This window comes from Pituophis catenifer, unplaced genomic scaffold (assembly GCF_029215685.1).
Source record: "Pituophis catenifer annectens isolate HBS135680 unplaced genomic scaffold, rPitCat1.0.hap2 SCAF_3, whole genome shotgun sequence".
NCBI classification, from domain to species: Eukaryota; Metazoa; Chordata; class Lepidosauria; order Squamata; family Colubridae; genus Pituophis; species Pituophis catenifer.
Genome location: NW_027256883.1, coordinates 140,150,705 through 140,168,541, shown reverse-complemented (window position 1 = coordinate 140,168,541; position 17,837 = coordinate 140,150,705).

Genomic DNA, 17,837 nt, shown 5'->3' with positions numbered 1-17,837 from the left:
ATTTAGCAGCCATGTTATTAATTTAATAATGCAGTGATTTACTTAACAACTCTGGCAAGAAAGGTTGTAAAATGCGATAAAACTCACTTAAGAAATGTCTCACTTAGCAACAGAAATTTTGGGTTCAATTATGGCCGTAAGTCGACCACTACCTGTAAATGGGTCCCTTGGAAGTTTAGCACCCAAAGTTATCTTAGCATTTATCTGTTTGTAAAACCCATTCATTTCATTGTTAAAAGATAGAAATTAATTTAAAAGAGGAAAACATTTTTACTTGGAACAGACGACAAAAGGAAAGTGATTGGGTTTTTTTTAAAGTGAGGGTTTTAAATGCATCAGATCAAATTTAAGAATTAAAATCAATCCCTTTATTCTCTTCTGGAAGTAACAACTGTATTGCCATTTCATTTATTCAAATTTAAAGAGTTTATTCTGTGTTTTAGGGTTTTAAGTGATTTAAAAATTAATTATCTAATTTCATTTAATTCACAGAATTGTTTAGCTCCATAAGTTGTTATTTTTATCAATAATCATGCCTGTTTGGGTTATATATTTTACAGATAGCACATCAAAAACATAAACCTTGAAATAACTTATGTTTACTTACAATGGCTCTTGAACCACACACACACAAAAGTTTCTGCACACATAGACATACACACATACATGCAAATATACATGTGAGTCCACTGGAAGTTCTATATTCTGTTAAAAAAGGAGGGGGAGGGAGGGAGGGAGAGAGAGAGAGAGAGAGAGAGAGATGGAAAAAATGAGAATAATCTGGATGAAATAAATAATAAAACCAAAAGTCAATCACACTCATTCTATATCACTGTCACTAGTTTTTCTCAACAAACATTATGGAAAGCACAAGCAAGGAATTTTCCATCTTGTTTTTTCTCCTCAGGATTATAAGAACTTTGAACTCTGCAAAGTATTTTTGAGATCAGACCTTCCATTAAAAGAGCCAGATGCAATTACTCATAAATCATGCAAATGAATATATATATATGTGTGTGTGTGTGTGTGTGTGTGTGTGTGTGTGTGTTTTCTGAGGTTTTCACGGGTGTTTGTATGTAGGTCTTTGGTTATTCGGGTTTTCTCCCACGTAAAATTGGAAGTGTCTTGGCGACGTTTTGACGAAGTCTCATTCGTCATCTTCAGGCTGGTGTTTTCAGCTTCGTGCTTCACGAAGGGGGGCCCCGCAACAGAGAACCCATAGCTTCTACATGAAACAGAGCCTGAAGATGACAGGGTGTGAGCCTGTCGAAATGTTGCTTTAAGAAAAACTTTTAAAGTCACTGGTGGGATTTTAGCTGAGGTTTTAAAGGACCTTGCAGAGTGCTCTGTAAGGATTTTTAGAAGATTTTAAACTGGGATTTTAACCAGGATTTTAAATATTTTAACCAACTTATTTATAATGACGCGGGAAAACACCCGAAATTTTTTTTTAGGTCTTAAGACCATATCACAGGACATTTGTTAAACCACAATTTATTATTAAGCAAACTTCCTTTATCCCCATCTAACTAACACAGCAAAAAGTGAAGATACATTGAATTCATGATATAAAGAGAGAGAGAAAAAAAAACCTGGTAGACTGTTACTACAGTTACTAGGCTGATACTCTGAAGATGTAAATAGAATTAGTCCTTCATGGTTAGATAACCTATATCATGTAAATGTTATCTGGCCTCTGGAATTCATAGAAGGTTATTATTCATGGACCCTTCCAAACATTTATACTATTGTATTACAAATGTTTTCAAAATTAAGATGACTTATTACCAGCAGCCTATTGTTCCCATTTAAAAACAACAACAACTAAAGACAGGAGATGTGGCTTATTCTAATGATCTGTTTTGAATCTTAATTGCTATTTGACTACTTTCATTTGAAGATAATATTACCATACTAGATAGTTCCAATGTACTTCACTCTTTCTCAACCTTTGCTTCACACTACTGTCGGAAGAAGAGAAGTATTTCCGGGTTGAAAGGTAATATCACTGTTGCCTGGGGGGGATGTCCAGTTGGGAGCTCCTTTCATGTCCCTGTTAATGTACCCACTGCTTCAGTCCTAGGAAGCAAGCAATGGCAAGCCATATCTGAAAAATCTTGCCAAGAAAACAGTAGGGAATAGTCTAAGGCATTGCCAGGGACCAACAATGACTCCAAGGCACACACAAAACAAAACAAAACAAAACAAAACAAAACAAAACAAAACAAAAAGTTTGCTTTTACTAATAAACAATATGTTCCTTTTTCCTGTGGAATATTGTTTCTACGGGGCTTTAATATAATGCATTCATAAATTTCCAAGCAACCCATGTTGCTGTGTGGCTAAAATTCATAATGAGGCATGCTTTTCCTGTCTCCAATGGCTTCATTGCTTAATTCCCAGGTATTTTAAAATTTCAATGGACAGAGAAAAAAAAGTGCTGAAAGCACTGAAATCTGTTAATAACAGTCACCCAACCAACAATCATCTGAGAATTTGAAAGTCTCACTTATTTCCAATTTATAAGGAACTAAATAGGCTTATTTTGGAACACATCTTTCACAATAAGCCTCAAAAATCAAAGACAAAAAATGGTCTGCCTACATTGTGATACTACATAGTGCCATATGTCTTAGTAATTTGTTAAATAAATGCATGGAAGCTTCTATCATGAGTCAATCTCCTTTGAGAGAAACCTTGAATGCAAAGTTTTATTACACTTACAGCTTGCACAGTTCCCAAAATTTAAACAGTATTTTTTTAAAAAGTCTATTAATCCATCAAACATTATAAACATTCCTTATCTCAGAGCCCTTCAGCTTTATTGTCCAATTCAATTGTGCCACTTGATTTTTGCAATTTCAGCCGTAATTATTGTGTCCTTTCAGAGCACTGCTGCAGATTCGACTTTCTTTGGAAATATTCTCTTGTGCCCTTGCACTTCAGATCAGATAAACAAATGAATTTAGAATATTGAATAAACCACACCTTCTGGATCAATGCAATGCTCACAACTGGGGCAAATTACTTTGAGCCCTGAATTCAGAGCAGAGAAATTCTTAAAAAGTAACTCGAGGCAGAACTGGAATCTTTAATTTGTCTATAGTTCAAAATCCTTTATGAAACTCTGTGGCCTACTATCCTTGTTTTGGAGATCTTTGCCTTTATCATCCTTTTGTTCTGCTTACTAAATCTTCTGAAATTTTAGGAGTTACTTAAATCTCTGAAGTAGAACACCTGGGTGAAATGTGGTGAAGATATGGGATAGCATAAACCCTTGATTAACATAGGAACAAATTGACTTTTATTCAATATTTTATTTTATTTTATTGATTTAATTCAATTTAAAATATATTCAAAAGGCAGGTTCACTTATTTCTACAAAGTAGCTATATCAAATCAACACTAGCATACACTGATTCTAAAATAGTTGCTAACCATATTTCCATGAAAGGAGCAGCTATTTCCATTTCTACGGTAGTTCCAGATTTCAATGTGCTACAAATATAGGAAGATTCTACTTCTTAAAAACAGAGGGCTTTAAAACAAACTAAAATGGTCATTTGACATCTTCTAGCATTCTAAAATGTTTTTCAGAACTGGGGAAGTCTTAGATTCAGGTCAGGTCCCCCTTCAGATCAGCAATATTTTTGTGATTCAATTACTCTTTTGTCAAATCAAAAAATCTTGGAGCAAGATTAAAATTTAGAGATTAGAAAATTTCAACCACTTGTGCACCTCACAGCTTCCCATTTTCTATCTATAAAAACTATAAGAGAAAGTTGTTTGGCTGTTTTATCACCCTGACTGATTTAAAACTTATTTTCTTACATGGAAAAGATGAATGAGTTCTTTTATTACAGTTCTCTCTATTCTTTGTTCCTAATAATTTAGCTCCAATTAATGCACAAAAAATATCATTATTCTTTGCAACCTTTATTTTTGTACAAATCTCTGACCATTTGCTGAAATATGTCACAGATATTCTTCAGTACAGAAGCTATTTTCATAATGAGTGTTATTAACTAAACAAACAAGGGACACTTTTATAAAAAGTCATGTAGCTCCAAATAATATGTCAGAATACCCTAATATTGTAAATAAATCTCAGGTTCTCTAGTTTTCTCAGCTAAACTTGGCTTCTAGACTCCATCTTGGCTAAAGTCTCTACATCTATGACATGGTATGACTAGTTAAAAATGTCTTATGATGAATTAGAACGAAACCATAGCCAACAATGGGTTGCCCTCTGCCATTATGAAGGTGTAGTTCTGTATTATATCCATAGACATTTAAACCTACAATGCTGGTTTTTAAACACTGCTTCTTCCTGCCTTTTCCATGTTTCAGTGGACTCTGCCTTGCCCTTCATAGCCTTGAAACTAGGCAATTATTGGTTGTGTCCAAAATTGTGATCTCTGCCCTGAAACCACTAATCCTTAGTTTATCTCTCCCAGAATGCTTCCTCCATTTATATTGTTATACAAGTCCTGAAAAATTCATATCATTCTGATAATCAAACAAACAAAGTGATAGGCACTAATTTATGTTTTTCTCATTCTAGATAATGGGAGGGTAGAGCTTTCCCCCCACCCCCCAAATAGCAGTCTACAATATGGTTAAATTAAGATTTTTTTATCTCCAAGACAATATAAGGTAGATTGCACTATTTTCTGAGTTGAGAAATCATTTCCAGAGTAGGTCATGCTGTCCTTGCATATCTATTCTCAATTTTGTGTGGAAAAAAGGCTCTCTCTCTCTCTCTCTATATATATATATATATATATATCTCCCAATCATAGATATTTGTAGAATTAAATAATCTTGCCAAGATCCTAATTTCTATTATGATACTTGTTTACAATCTAAAAAAAGTCATAGAATCTTTGATTAAATTTAACTTACTCATAAAATCCTTAGACTTAAACACAACATCTTTATAAATCCTTAGACTTACAGAAGGATGGATAGCTGCGAAAATTAACTCAGTTCCTAATCCAGAGAGAATTTTTTTCTCTCAGAATTTTCTCTGGAGTTGAGTGACGAGCAACTTCCCATTAGTGGGAACTCCCAGATCATTCTATCTCCCAACTTCTAAGATTTCCTTCGTCCCATCAAGTGACTAGGTATGGTCATATTCTCTCTCCATTATTCTTTTCTCGCTATATCAACAACTGCATCTCAACGGATCCCTCTATAAAAGTACTGATGTTTGCAGATGATACAATAGTGATTGGTCTCATTCAAGAAGACGAATCTACATAGAGATGGGAAGGTGAACAACTGGACTTGTGTGGCCAGAACAATCTTGAACTGAATACACACAAAACTGTAGAAATGATAGTAGATTTTAAGAGAAGCCCACTTATTCTACTAGCTCTTACAATACTAAACAACCCACTATCAACAGTAGAAACCTTCAAGTTTCTAGATTCTGTAATATCTCAGGACTTAAAATGGAAACCTAACATCAAAAATGTCATCAAAAAAACACAACAAAGAATTTTCTTTACGCACCAACTCAGAAAGCTCAGACTGCCCAAGGAGCTGCTGATATAGTTATACAAAGGAATTACTGAGTCTGTCATTTGTACCCCTATAACTGGTTTCGCACAGCAACCAACCTAGACAGACAGACTTCAATGGATACTTAGGATTGCAGAAAATATAATTGCAACCAACCTGTCTTCCATTGAGGACCTGTATATTTCACAAGCCAGAAAGAGGGCTGTGAAAATATCTACAGACCCCTCATATCCTGGACATAAACTGTTTCAACTTCTTTCCTCAAGGCGACCCTACAGGACATTGTATACCAAAACACAAAGACAGTCCCCCCCCCCCCCATATTATTACTCTGTTAAACAACTAATTCCCACAACACTGTCTATGCTCTAGATCTAGGATGTCAAATCATCTAGTAGGGCTGCATTACCTATTATCCTTCTTATATTTTCATCTTTCCTATTACCTATTTCCTTAGCTTCTTATGACTATAACTTTGTTGTTTGTATCTCATGATTTATGTTGGTTGCCTTTGTTTAATATCCTATGATCATCAATGAGTTTGTATCTTATGATTTATGATGATCGTATTTTATGATCATGATCATGATTTATCACTTGATGCTTGTATGTACACTGAGAGGCTTATGCACCAGCAACAAATGTCTTGTGTATCCAATCACACTTGACCAATAAAAATTCTATCCTATCCTATCCTATCCTATCCTATCCTATCCTATCCTATCCTATCCTATCCTATCCTATCCTATTCCTTGTCTTCTCTTTGTGAGCAAAGAGAGGGGCAGCTTTTACACAGTCAGTGTTCCATTTTCTCCATTGTAAAAAAGCAACTCAAGAAATAAAAGAAGCATGCATTCTCCCAGTAGTGAATTGGAAAATTCTTCCTTTCTCTCCATTCCTTGATTAAATTAATAAAAAAGGCACAAACCTGCAACTAAAAGGAAGAAAGGAAAGGCAGATGATAATGTAAAAGTACCCCCCAAAGAAAGATGAGAAGGTATTCTAGGACTCCTTGAAAGGGGACTGAAAACTAGATTGATATTCTGCCACTGGCTTCAGTCAAGACATTCTCCCAGAAAGAACACTGCAACTCCCAGCCTCATTTTGAAAAATATAGCTGGTGATACTCAGTGCAAAAAGTACAATAAAAGTCTGCTTATCAAGAGGAAAAACAAAATGTCCAACAGAGACTCTTTCATGTTTACATAAGTGTGTGCATGTGAGAGGGATGGAACAAGATCAAAGCCTATTTTCAACAAAGAGATGCTGAGCTTAATGCTGAAAAGGAAAGATATATAAACTAGAAAGTATTTGGAGAACTTCAAGGGAGAATCAGGAAATCTCGATAACAACTAGTTGTTGCTGTAACTGATTATGCCACTACAACAACTGGAAGCTTTCCAGGGTTCATTCTTCTAACAGAGGGAAATGGATTTAAGATAAGTGTAATATGCACTTTTGGGGCTTTAGGTTAGGGGGATCTAGATAGATTAGTGAAATATTTGACTTTTTATGTTAGAGGGATAAAACAGTTCCCAGACTACACAGAAACAGAAAAACAAAGGTCTAAAACTGCATATGCAAATATTAATATTACTGCAATAGTTAGACATTGTGATTGAAGTTGAGTGAGGTCAAAGAACTAGTAAATGAAATAAGAGCCACTTATTGGTTGAGAAACTGAATTAGAGTCCATGTCTTAGGCATGAAAGCAGCTAGATGACCTTGGGCCAGGCATGGTCCTTTAGCCCAACTCATCTCACAGGGGTTAAGGAGTTGGTGGGTTGAGGAAGTGGGAACATTATACGAGAGAGAGGGAGGGAGGGGAGAGGGAGAGAGATAGATAGAGATAGATAGCACTGGAGATAGCTAGATGACATATAGATCTAGATAGAGAGATGAGAGATGAGAGAAAGAGAAAGAGAGAGAGAGAGAGAGAGAGAGAGAGAGAGAGAGAGAGAGACAGACAGACAGACAGACAGACAGAAAGACAGACCAATTATACTAAACATGCAAAGTGTTTAAACAAAAATAATTTCCTTCTTAATTAAATCTTACTTTTCAACTTGTATTGAACTTTCCCGCCTATTCCAGTATGAGAGAAAGAGAAGGACAGGGATGAGTTTTTCTTGTGAGAAATTGTGATAGAATTGAATCAGTTTTATTGTGCATGCTATTTGGTAAAGCATCATTGATAATAGGATAGGGTTATGCTTCCTTTTTGTCAGGCCAGGTCCCAAATGTCAACTTTATATGTTGTACCAAGCAGTACAAATTAAACAGCTTTTGATCCTCAATCTGCAGGATAAACAGCTATTCCTAGTGCCTGCCATTTCTGTTCTAATCGTAGGAAGACAGAAAGGCACTGGGTTCAGTATTTTTGAAGGAAAGAGTCAAGAGGCATTTTTAGCCTATTCACAAGTTAGTTTAACTCCTATAATGCTGCTTATCCTGGCTGATCTTGAAAAAGCTAAGGAAGATTGGGCCTTGTTAATACGCAGGTGGGGAAACTATCAGAAATTCCCAAATCTGTGCATTAGACTGAAAGTTTTAAAAAAAATTATTGAAGTAGGCAGAGGTAGATCAAGTTATCATTATTGGCATGAAAACAACATGAATAATGTCCATGTAGTCACAAGGATTTGAGCTGTAATTTATCAATTACTCTTAAAGAAGTGTATGGTTGCTGCTTAAAGATGAAACAATCTATATAAAGGCTAAGGAAGAGATGAACTTTGACATAATGATTTGATTGTCCGATCTATATTGTTGCAAGCAGAAGCACCCAAGAGATTATGTTTGGATCGGGACCATAATTAAGTCCTTATCTTCCTATTGGTTTACAGATTATTATTTCTAAAAATACCCCTTTAAACATGCAGCTTGCAGGTAGATTGTCAGAGCAATTAATAGTTTTGTCTCAGGAATAGGAGTTGAGGTGGCACAATGGTTAGAATGAGTATTGCAAGCTAATTCTGCTGACTGCCAGGAGTTTGATCTTCACCAGTTCAAGGTTGACTCAGCTTTCCATCCTTCCAAGATTGATAAAATGAGGACCCAGATTGTTGGGGGCAATATGCTGACTCTGTAAACCACTTAGAAAGGGCTGTAAAGCACTATGAAATGGTATATAAGTCAAAGTGTTATTGCTATTGCTAATAGGCCACTTTTGATGTCTTTATGTTCCTGAATGATGTAATAAAAGATGTATTAGATGGCATTCTCTTCTGCAATAAGCGGCATTGAAGGTTCCTTCTCTCCTTGGCCTGGAGCAATTGGAACATTTTAAGCCTACATTCCTGGTTTTATGTGTTTCTCATCTCAGAATGACACATAAACAAAATGAAGTCAGAAGACATCCCGAGGTGATGAAAAGGAAAACTAAGAGTTGATGGATCTGATACCCCTCATACTCCTACTTCGAGAAAGAAAATTTCTTTGGGGTTTATAAGCAAAGGGAAAATACTAGCCTCTGTGTGAGTAAGGCATAATAGCAGAGTGTGAATGTTTGCAGACTTATTGCCTGCTAAGCATAAGGGCTAATCAGAAGAAAGAGCTAAGGGACAATTGGAACAGAAGATTGAGGGAGATATCAAATACCAGGTAAGTGAAGTTTATAGAGAAAGCACCTGTTGATCTCACTTTATAAAACTTGCATATCAGACTTCCCATCCTTCCAGGCTGCCTTGCCAGGACTCAGTTCATTGAGTAGGAAGAAAAGAGAGCTGGTTCCTCACACTGGAAAGCCTTACTTGGAGAATAATTGCAGGAACTGGAGAACAATCACAGGAACTGGGTATGCCTAGTCTAGTGAAAAGAAGGGCCCGGGTGAAATGATAGCAGTCTTTCAATACTTGAAGGGCTGCCATAAGGAAGAGGAGGCCAACTTATTTACCAAAGCATCCATAGGTACAACAAGAAACAATGGATGGAAACTAACAAAGGAAATATGCAACCTGGATTTAAGGAGAAATTTCCTAACAGTGATAAAAATTAATCATGGAACAAACTGCCTTTGGAAGTTATGGGTGCCCCATCACTGGAGGCTTTTAAGAAGAGACTGGACAGCCATTTATCAGAAATTGTATAGGTCTCCTGTGAGAGCAGGGGGTTTTATTAGATCAAAGTTCCCCAACCTTTCTGGCTTTGAAGACTGGGGAGGGGATAGTTCCATGCACATGATGAGCAAGCATACGCATGTGCACAGTTCCATTTGCACAAGTGGTGGGCACATGCACCTGCCATTCACACAAAGGGAATGCACGCATGCTCACCCACTACTTATGGAAGTAGGGATCTGCACATGCACTTGCCTTGTGCTTCCATGGCCCATTTCCAAATGGCTCATGGCCCGATAGAGGGCGTTGGTTCTTGAACCAAGATTACCTCCAAGGTCCCTTCCAACTCTGTTTCTGTGAGAACAAAGAGGTCAGAAACTATTTAAGTCAGTAGCTGCTTATATGCTCATAGCTGAGGCGGGAAGGCTTATTAAGATGTTGGTTTGAAAACAGAAGAAAAGTCTCCAACTTCTACTGCCAGATCCATTTACCATATTTTTTGGAGTATAAGATGTACCTTCCCCCCCCCAAAAGAGGCTGAAAATTTGGGTGCGTCTTATACTCCGAATGTAGCTTTTTCAAAGCTTTTTTTTCAGCCCTAATGAGGTGCTAACGAGGCATGAGCACGCGATCTTCCCAGCTTTGCCTGCTCCCTTGACTCTCCGCTGTGCTTTAATGAGGCGCTAGCGAGTAAAGCGATCTCCATGCTTTGCTCCGACTCTCAGCTGTTCTTTAGAAGCTTTTTTCAGCCCTAACTAGGCGCTAGCCTGTCAGATGTAAATGCCTTATTCTCTAATGTGTAAATAGTATATGAATGGGGTATCAGGGGTTAACTTATTCTTCACTTCTTAATGTATTCATAATTCACCACTCCCACTTATAGCTCCACCCATTGTATATATAAGGAGCCACCTACACCCTTTTCCTTGCTTCTATCTGTGAATATTCAGTGAATATAGAATGCCTATTGTAAATAAAAGGAAGTATATTTAAACCTTTAACTCTCACTAATATTATTGAGTCTGATCCTGAAAATATTGCAACAAGCTGGTAGCAGAGGATGGTTGATTGACTCAATAAAAACTTAAAAATGTCTAAGAAAGATAGGCCCAACACCAGGGCCTACAGCAAAGAAATGGAAACAGAACAAGAAATAATCAACGAACCCACAAACGCAATTTCGAGAGAATCCGAAGAATACACCACTGAAGACGAAGAAATAATAGACGAAAATGATGACCAGGAGGAAATCGAAATAGAGAATAACGAACTCAGGTCAGAGATATTAAAACTATTAAAAAGCCAGAAGAATGATGAAAGCCTCATCGCGAACCTCCAAGAAATGCTGAAGAACAGCGGAGCAGCGAGAGAGAAAAACATCACTAATGAGAAGTCTAAAGACCCAAAAATAGTGAGTGATATGACTGCAGAGAAAGTCATTACGAAGAAGAAAAACAGTGATCCCGCGCGAAATTTTGAATGGCAGCCATCTTGGTTTCAACAGGCCTCCAAGGTGAGCGAAGCAGAGCCAATCAAAATGCTCAATTCAAAATTTCTGGCGCGAAAAACGTTATCAGACAACGAAAATGAAAAAGAAGATTCGAACTCCTCAGAAGAATCAGAATCAGAAAGTGAAGATGACTCAACAAAATCCCAAATAAAATCAGCAATGAAAACACTTTTTGCTGCATTTGGGCCAAAACTAAAAATTACCAAAGAGCCACCGAAGAAGCGAGCGAGCAAGCCGATACCTCAAGACCTGCCCGCTCCCATCCTGACTTCGAAAGCGACGACGCCCGAACCCAGAGAGCCTTGTCGATTCCACCCTACACCACAGACCGAAGCAAGTGCCAACGCTCCCAAAAGAAAAAGGAGAGCAGCCGCCGTCGTCAGAACTCCCAAGGTCGAACCAGAGACCGACTCGTCTGAAGCAGAGCAGAGCGAGCGAGCCGCAATGGAGAGAACCTTCCACGACGACTCCAAAGAAGAAATGGACAACGCGCATGCGCGAAACTACGCAGACGGTCCGGGAAGACATGAACTGGCGAGAGAACCACGCAGACTCGTTGCGAGCATCCCCATGCCGTTTTGCAATTTTCTACACTTGCGAGACCACGGACTGCCCCAGGTCGTAAGTAATGGACAAAATAATGTCGGAAATTTACCCAGTGACTTCCCAAAACTAAGGGTTGATGGCATTAATTTGCAAGAATGGTATCAACAACTCCAGGTTGTCTTTATGAAGGAAAATTTACTATTTTTTATCACTAGTCCCCCAAAAAGACCTTGGACTTTAAAAATAGATTGTTTACACCATAGAGCATTTTTCTTAATAATATCTAGTGTGTCTCCTGCAATGTATCATAGCATCAAACCTAATCTGACTGTTTCAGAAATTATTCAATGCATGTTTAATTTGTTTCACAGCGATAGTGTGGCTACCACCACAAGAATGTCTAAGGATTTCTTTTCATCTAGAGTGAAACCAGGGGTTTCCATAAGTGAGCATTTAATATCTTTAAACAAAATAAGAGCTGAGCTGCATTTGAGGGGGGAGGTGATTTCAGACCAAACAATGAAAAGTGTTATTATCAACTCACTTGATTCATCATGGGACAGTTTTATGTCACATTTAGACACTATCAATCTAGGATATTTATCCATAGAAAGTCTATCCAATAAATTGATAGCAGAAGACAATTCAAGAAGAAATCGTTCTAGCAATCACACAGAACACAAACCTTATAGGAAAGTAGCTAACCAAGAAAAGGTTCAAGTATTAGGCAGAGGAAATGTAACCTTGCCTGGTCTAGGAAAAATAGAGGGGGTATTGTTAATACCTGAAATACCTCATAACATACTAAGTGCCATAAAACTAAGTAGAGATTCTGACATTAATATAGTTTTCTCAAAGGGAAAAGCGACTTTGGAGAAGAATAAAATAAATATAGGCACTGTGATGATTAAAGGAGGCCTACCTTATCTGATAACAAAGGAAAAATGGTTGCATAACATTGATTCAAATATGGAAGATTGTATTGAAGCAGATGATGAAAATATTAGCAACAGTGACAATGATGAATGTAAAATATCTCATGATCACGCAGATGCACACAATAAAAAAAAAACCAAAAATAGGTAAACCAATTCATGATGAGTGTGCTCACATCTTACATAGGAAGTTAGGACATGCCAGTTTTCCTGTAGTACAAAAAATGACTGAACACGCAGAAGGTGTCAAAATAAAAAATTGTGAAAACTATTTGGAATGCTCAGTATGTAAATCTACAAAACTAAAAACTAGTCCCAGGCCAAGAAAATCTACTAGATCAACTAACAAAATTTTTGACTTAGTACACATGGACTTAGTTGGCCCATTAACTCCATCAATCACCTATAGAAAACGTTACTTCCTGACAATAGTAGACGATTATAGCCGTTATGGGTTTGTTTATACATTAAAACACAAAGATGAAACCTTTCAAAAATTTAAGGAATTTTACAAACGCATAGAAACACAACACAATATCAGAATAAAACAAATTATGACAGATAGGGGATGTGAGTTCATGTCTAAAGAATTCTCCCAATGGTTAAAGGATAGAGGAATGCTACATTACACGTCTAGTCCATTTTCTGCGTTTCAGAACGGGATTGCAGAGAGAAAGAATTCCACATTACAAACCATGATTAGATGCACATTGGAGGATGCTGGCTTAAGCAAACAATTTTGGTCAGAAGCCTTACATTATTCAAATTACACACAAAATAGAACCTGGTCCAGTATTGTAAATAAGACACCATATGAAGTAATGTATAATAGGAAACCAAAATTAGCACACATGCACATATTTGGAGTCACTGCAGATGTACACATACCTAAACAGTTGAGAAGAAAGGGAGAAAACGTATCCAGAAGACTCAGATTTATGGGATATGAAACTGGCACCAAAGGGTACAGATTCATTGATAATAATAACAAATTTATAGTTTCCAGAACAGCTGTGTTCCATGAACAGGCCAACTGGTCTAAATTACATCTTAATGAAATATTTCCAAATAAATGTAAAGATACAAAATCTCATGAGAAAGGGACCATAGAAAAACAGAATATCAACAAATATAAAAGCAAAAGCAAAACTTGGACAAATAGCCAACACAAAATAAAGACAGACACACTAACAAAAAAAGAAGCAAGATATTTGCATGATAACAATAGCAAACCTGAAAGAGTCATTAGAAACAACAGAAATCAAATGCCAAATAAATACAGAGATTACATAATGCATATGGATGGTGAGCCAATAACGCCTAATACTTATGAGGAAGTGTTAAAACTCCCTCGTGAAGAAAAAGAAAAATGGGAATTAGCTATGAAAAAAGAGATGGAAAGTTTACAAGGATTAAATGTATTTACACCTGCAATTGCACCTAAAGATAAAACAATTATTGGTACCAGGTGGATATATAAAATTAAGAACTTAGAAGGAGGCAATACTCTATATAAAGCTAGATTAGTTGCACAAGGTTATGCACAGAAATATCCGGAGGACTATACTGACACGTATTCCCCCACTGTAAGAACAGAGAGTGTCAAAACAGCTCTAGTGGTAGCATCAGCACTCAATCTTGATGTATTTCAATATGACATACAGACTGCGTATCTACACGCAAAGCTAGATAAGGAAATATACGTAAGAGCACCTCACAGTCAATACACCAACAAAAATGAAATTTGGCTGTTGAACAAGAGTTTATACGGATTAAAACAATCTGGTAAAAGATGGTATGATTGTTTAGTAAAAGTACTTAAGACCATGGATTTCAACGCTACCACTGCTGATAACTGTTTCTTTGTCAAAAAGGGTGATGATTACATTGAATTTGTGTTGATTTATGTAGATGACATTTTATATATAGGAAAACACAAAGAGAGAAGAGAAACTTTTGTAAATAAGTTAAATGAACATTTCTCATTGAAATCTCTAGGTAAAGTGAACAAATATCTTGGTGTTCAAATTAATAAGACTAGAAGGGGATTCAAACTTACTCAGAGAGATAAGATTATAGAACTTTTAAATAAATGCAATTTAAACAATGCCAAACCCTGTGATACTCCTATGCAAACTGATTTTCTTAGAAATACTGATGAATCTTCACCTGAATTCAAGGATAACACGTTTTATAGATCAATCATAGGTTCACTTCTTTATATATCTAATTGGACTAGACCAGATATCGCCTTACCACTCAATTTATTATCCAGACACGTCAGCAAACCAACAATGTATCACTGGGAAGCTGTTAAAAGAATTTTAAGATATCTGAAAAGTACACTAGATTTTTGCTTAGTATTAGAACCTAGTGATAATAAAGAACCAAAGCTTGCATGTTATGCAGATGCGGACTGGGCTGGAGACACATCATGCAGAAAAAGTACATCTGGTTATATTTTTCTCTTAAATGACTGTCCAGTTTACTGGTATACTGGTAAACAAGAACTAGTAGCCACTTCAACGACAGAAGCGGAATATGTTTGTTTATCCAAAGCTGCAAATAACCTTGTATGGTTTAATGATTTAATTTCAGATGTTTGGAAAAAACCTGCTTTGCCTTTTGTTATGCATGAAGACAATAAAGCAGCCATTGAAATATCTAGATCTGATGCCATTGGACAAAGGTCCAGGCATATAGATATAAAATTTAAACATGTGAGACAATTATCTCAGGATGGATTTATTAAAGCAGTGCATTGTGATACTTCAGAACAATTAGCTGACATATTGACAAAGCCTTTACCTTCTAAGCAACACAAATATTTAACATCTAAATTGTATGTCTTGTATTGTCCTGAATCTGAATGTAATTGGTGTTGTATAACGAATCGGCATTTAGAGGGGGATTTGTCAGATGTAAATGCCTTATTCTCTAATGTGTAAATAGTATATGAATGGGGTATCAGGGGTTAACTTATTCTTCACTTCTTAATGTATTCATAATTCACCACTCCCACTTATAGCTCCACCCATTGTATATATAAGGAGCCACCTACACCCTTTTCCTTGCTTGTATCTGTGAATATTCAGTGAATATAGAATGCCTATTGTAAATAAAAGGAAGTATATTTAAACCTTTAACTCTCACTAATATTATTGAGTCTGATCCTGAAAATATTGCAACATAGCCGATTGAAGCGATCTCCCCCCACCCCACTCCCTGCTTTGCCTGCTTTTCTCATTGCTGCTTCCTCTCAGCTGTGCTTAGAAACTGTTTTTTATCCCCAAGCAGGGGATAAAAAAGCCCAGGAAACTAATGTGCTGAACAGGGCCGGATTTAGATTGAAAGAGGCCCTAGGCTATTCCACTTATGAGGCCCTTTCACCAGTGGTGGGATTCAATTTTTTAACAACAGGTTCTGTGGGCATGGCTTAGTTGGGGGTGTGGCTTGGCAATCATGTGACTGGGTGGGCGTGGCTAGCTGGTCACGTGACTGTGTAGGCATGGGTAGCTCGTCATGTGACCGGGTGGGCATGGCTATGTGCATAGACTTTTTTCAGAGGGCTGAAAAAAGTCATTTCTGACTGGGCCTCACACTTTTGACCGGTCCTCACACTTATGACCATCCTCACATTTATGCCCGTGCAGCTTTCTTAACAACCATGTCACTCATTTCACAACTGCTTTTCTTCACCATGGTGACAAGATAGGGCAAAAACGTAAAATGTGAGGACAGTCGTAAGTTCGAGGACTGGTCAAAAGTGCGAGGACCAGTCAAAAATAACTTTTTCAGCCCTCTGAGTAGTCCATATGCACAAAAGGACTACCCAGAGGGCTGAAAAAAGTCATTTCTGACTGGGCCTCGCACTTTTGACCGGTCCTCAAACTTATGACCATCCTCACATTTATGCCCGTGCAGCTTTCTTAACAACCATGTCACTCATTTCACAACTGCTTCTCTTCGCCATGGTGACAAGATAGGGCAAAAATGTAAAATGTGAGGACAGTCGTAAGTTCGAGGACTGGTCAAAAGTGTGAGGATCAATCAGAAATAACTTTTTCAGCCCTCTGAGTAGTCCATATGCATAAAAGGATACAGCAATAGAGAGGGATGAAGGAAGGGAAGGGAAATTAGAGTAAGAGAGAGAGGGAGGAAGAGAGGAGGAGAAGGAGAAAGGAAGAGGAAGTAGGGAGGAGAAGAAGAGGGGGAGGAAGAGAAAGTAAGAAGGAAAGAAAAGATAGGTGGTAGGTTTGAGGAGAAAGATTGCTGTACAATAAAAAAGATGAAAGGGAAGAAAGCCAACCCCAAACAAATATAAAGATATTAAGATAAAGAATGAATTGTTAAACTTTAAAAAATAAAAGAGAACAAATATGAATAAATAACAATAATTAGAAACACACATACAAACATACAATGTATTTTCTTTGAACAGAGTATTTGGCCGGTTCACAAATTTAAACAGTGTTTAGTCATTTCAATTAAATTTACAATTTCTATATTTCCTTTTTGCCATATTTATTCCTCATCTATTTTTGTAAAAAACCAATATTACCCTCATCCTCATCTCTAATCTTAATCAAATTCAATTTTTCCCTTCTATTCTATATTATACCCCTTCCCATTGTCATCTATTTTTATATCCATCCTCACATTGGTTAATTATGTAATATTAGTTGTTTAATATAAATTCAACATTTTAATATAAATCAATTAGTTATATAACTACCTTTTTTGTATATTAATCAATATGAACATGAATATTCCAATTATTTCCATGCAATCCAATTTCTTACAAATCCATTAATTATATTTACCAATAATAATAAACCAAATAATTTCCCCCAAACCACAACTTAACCATTTCTGCTTTCAACACAATATACAATTAATAGTATCTCAATTATTACAATTCCCTAGTTAAATAGAACTTTTTTTCTTTTGTGTTTTAAAATCTCCTCTTTTTCCCTAAATTTCTAGTTGTTTGCACCTACCTTTTTTGGTGAGGAAAAAGAAAAGAAATCTGCCTGCCTAATTTTCCAACGTGCAAAGCCAACAGCCTGCTTTACTTTATCTTTCGTTTTTCAGTATAGCTAGGGGGAAAAAAAACTGCACTCTTTCCAAGCAAGCAAAAGAGCCCTGAGCAAAACAGCTGAGAGCAAATCAGCTGGGGGTCGGGAGCCATCAAAGCAAGGGCTAATTAGCCTCTGCTGAAGCTCCGGGGGCCAATAAAATTACAAAAAAACACCGAACCCT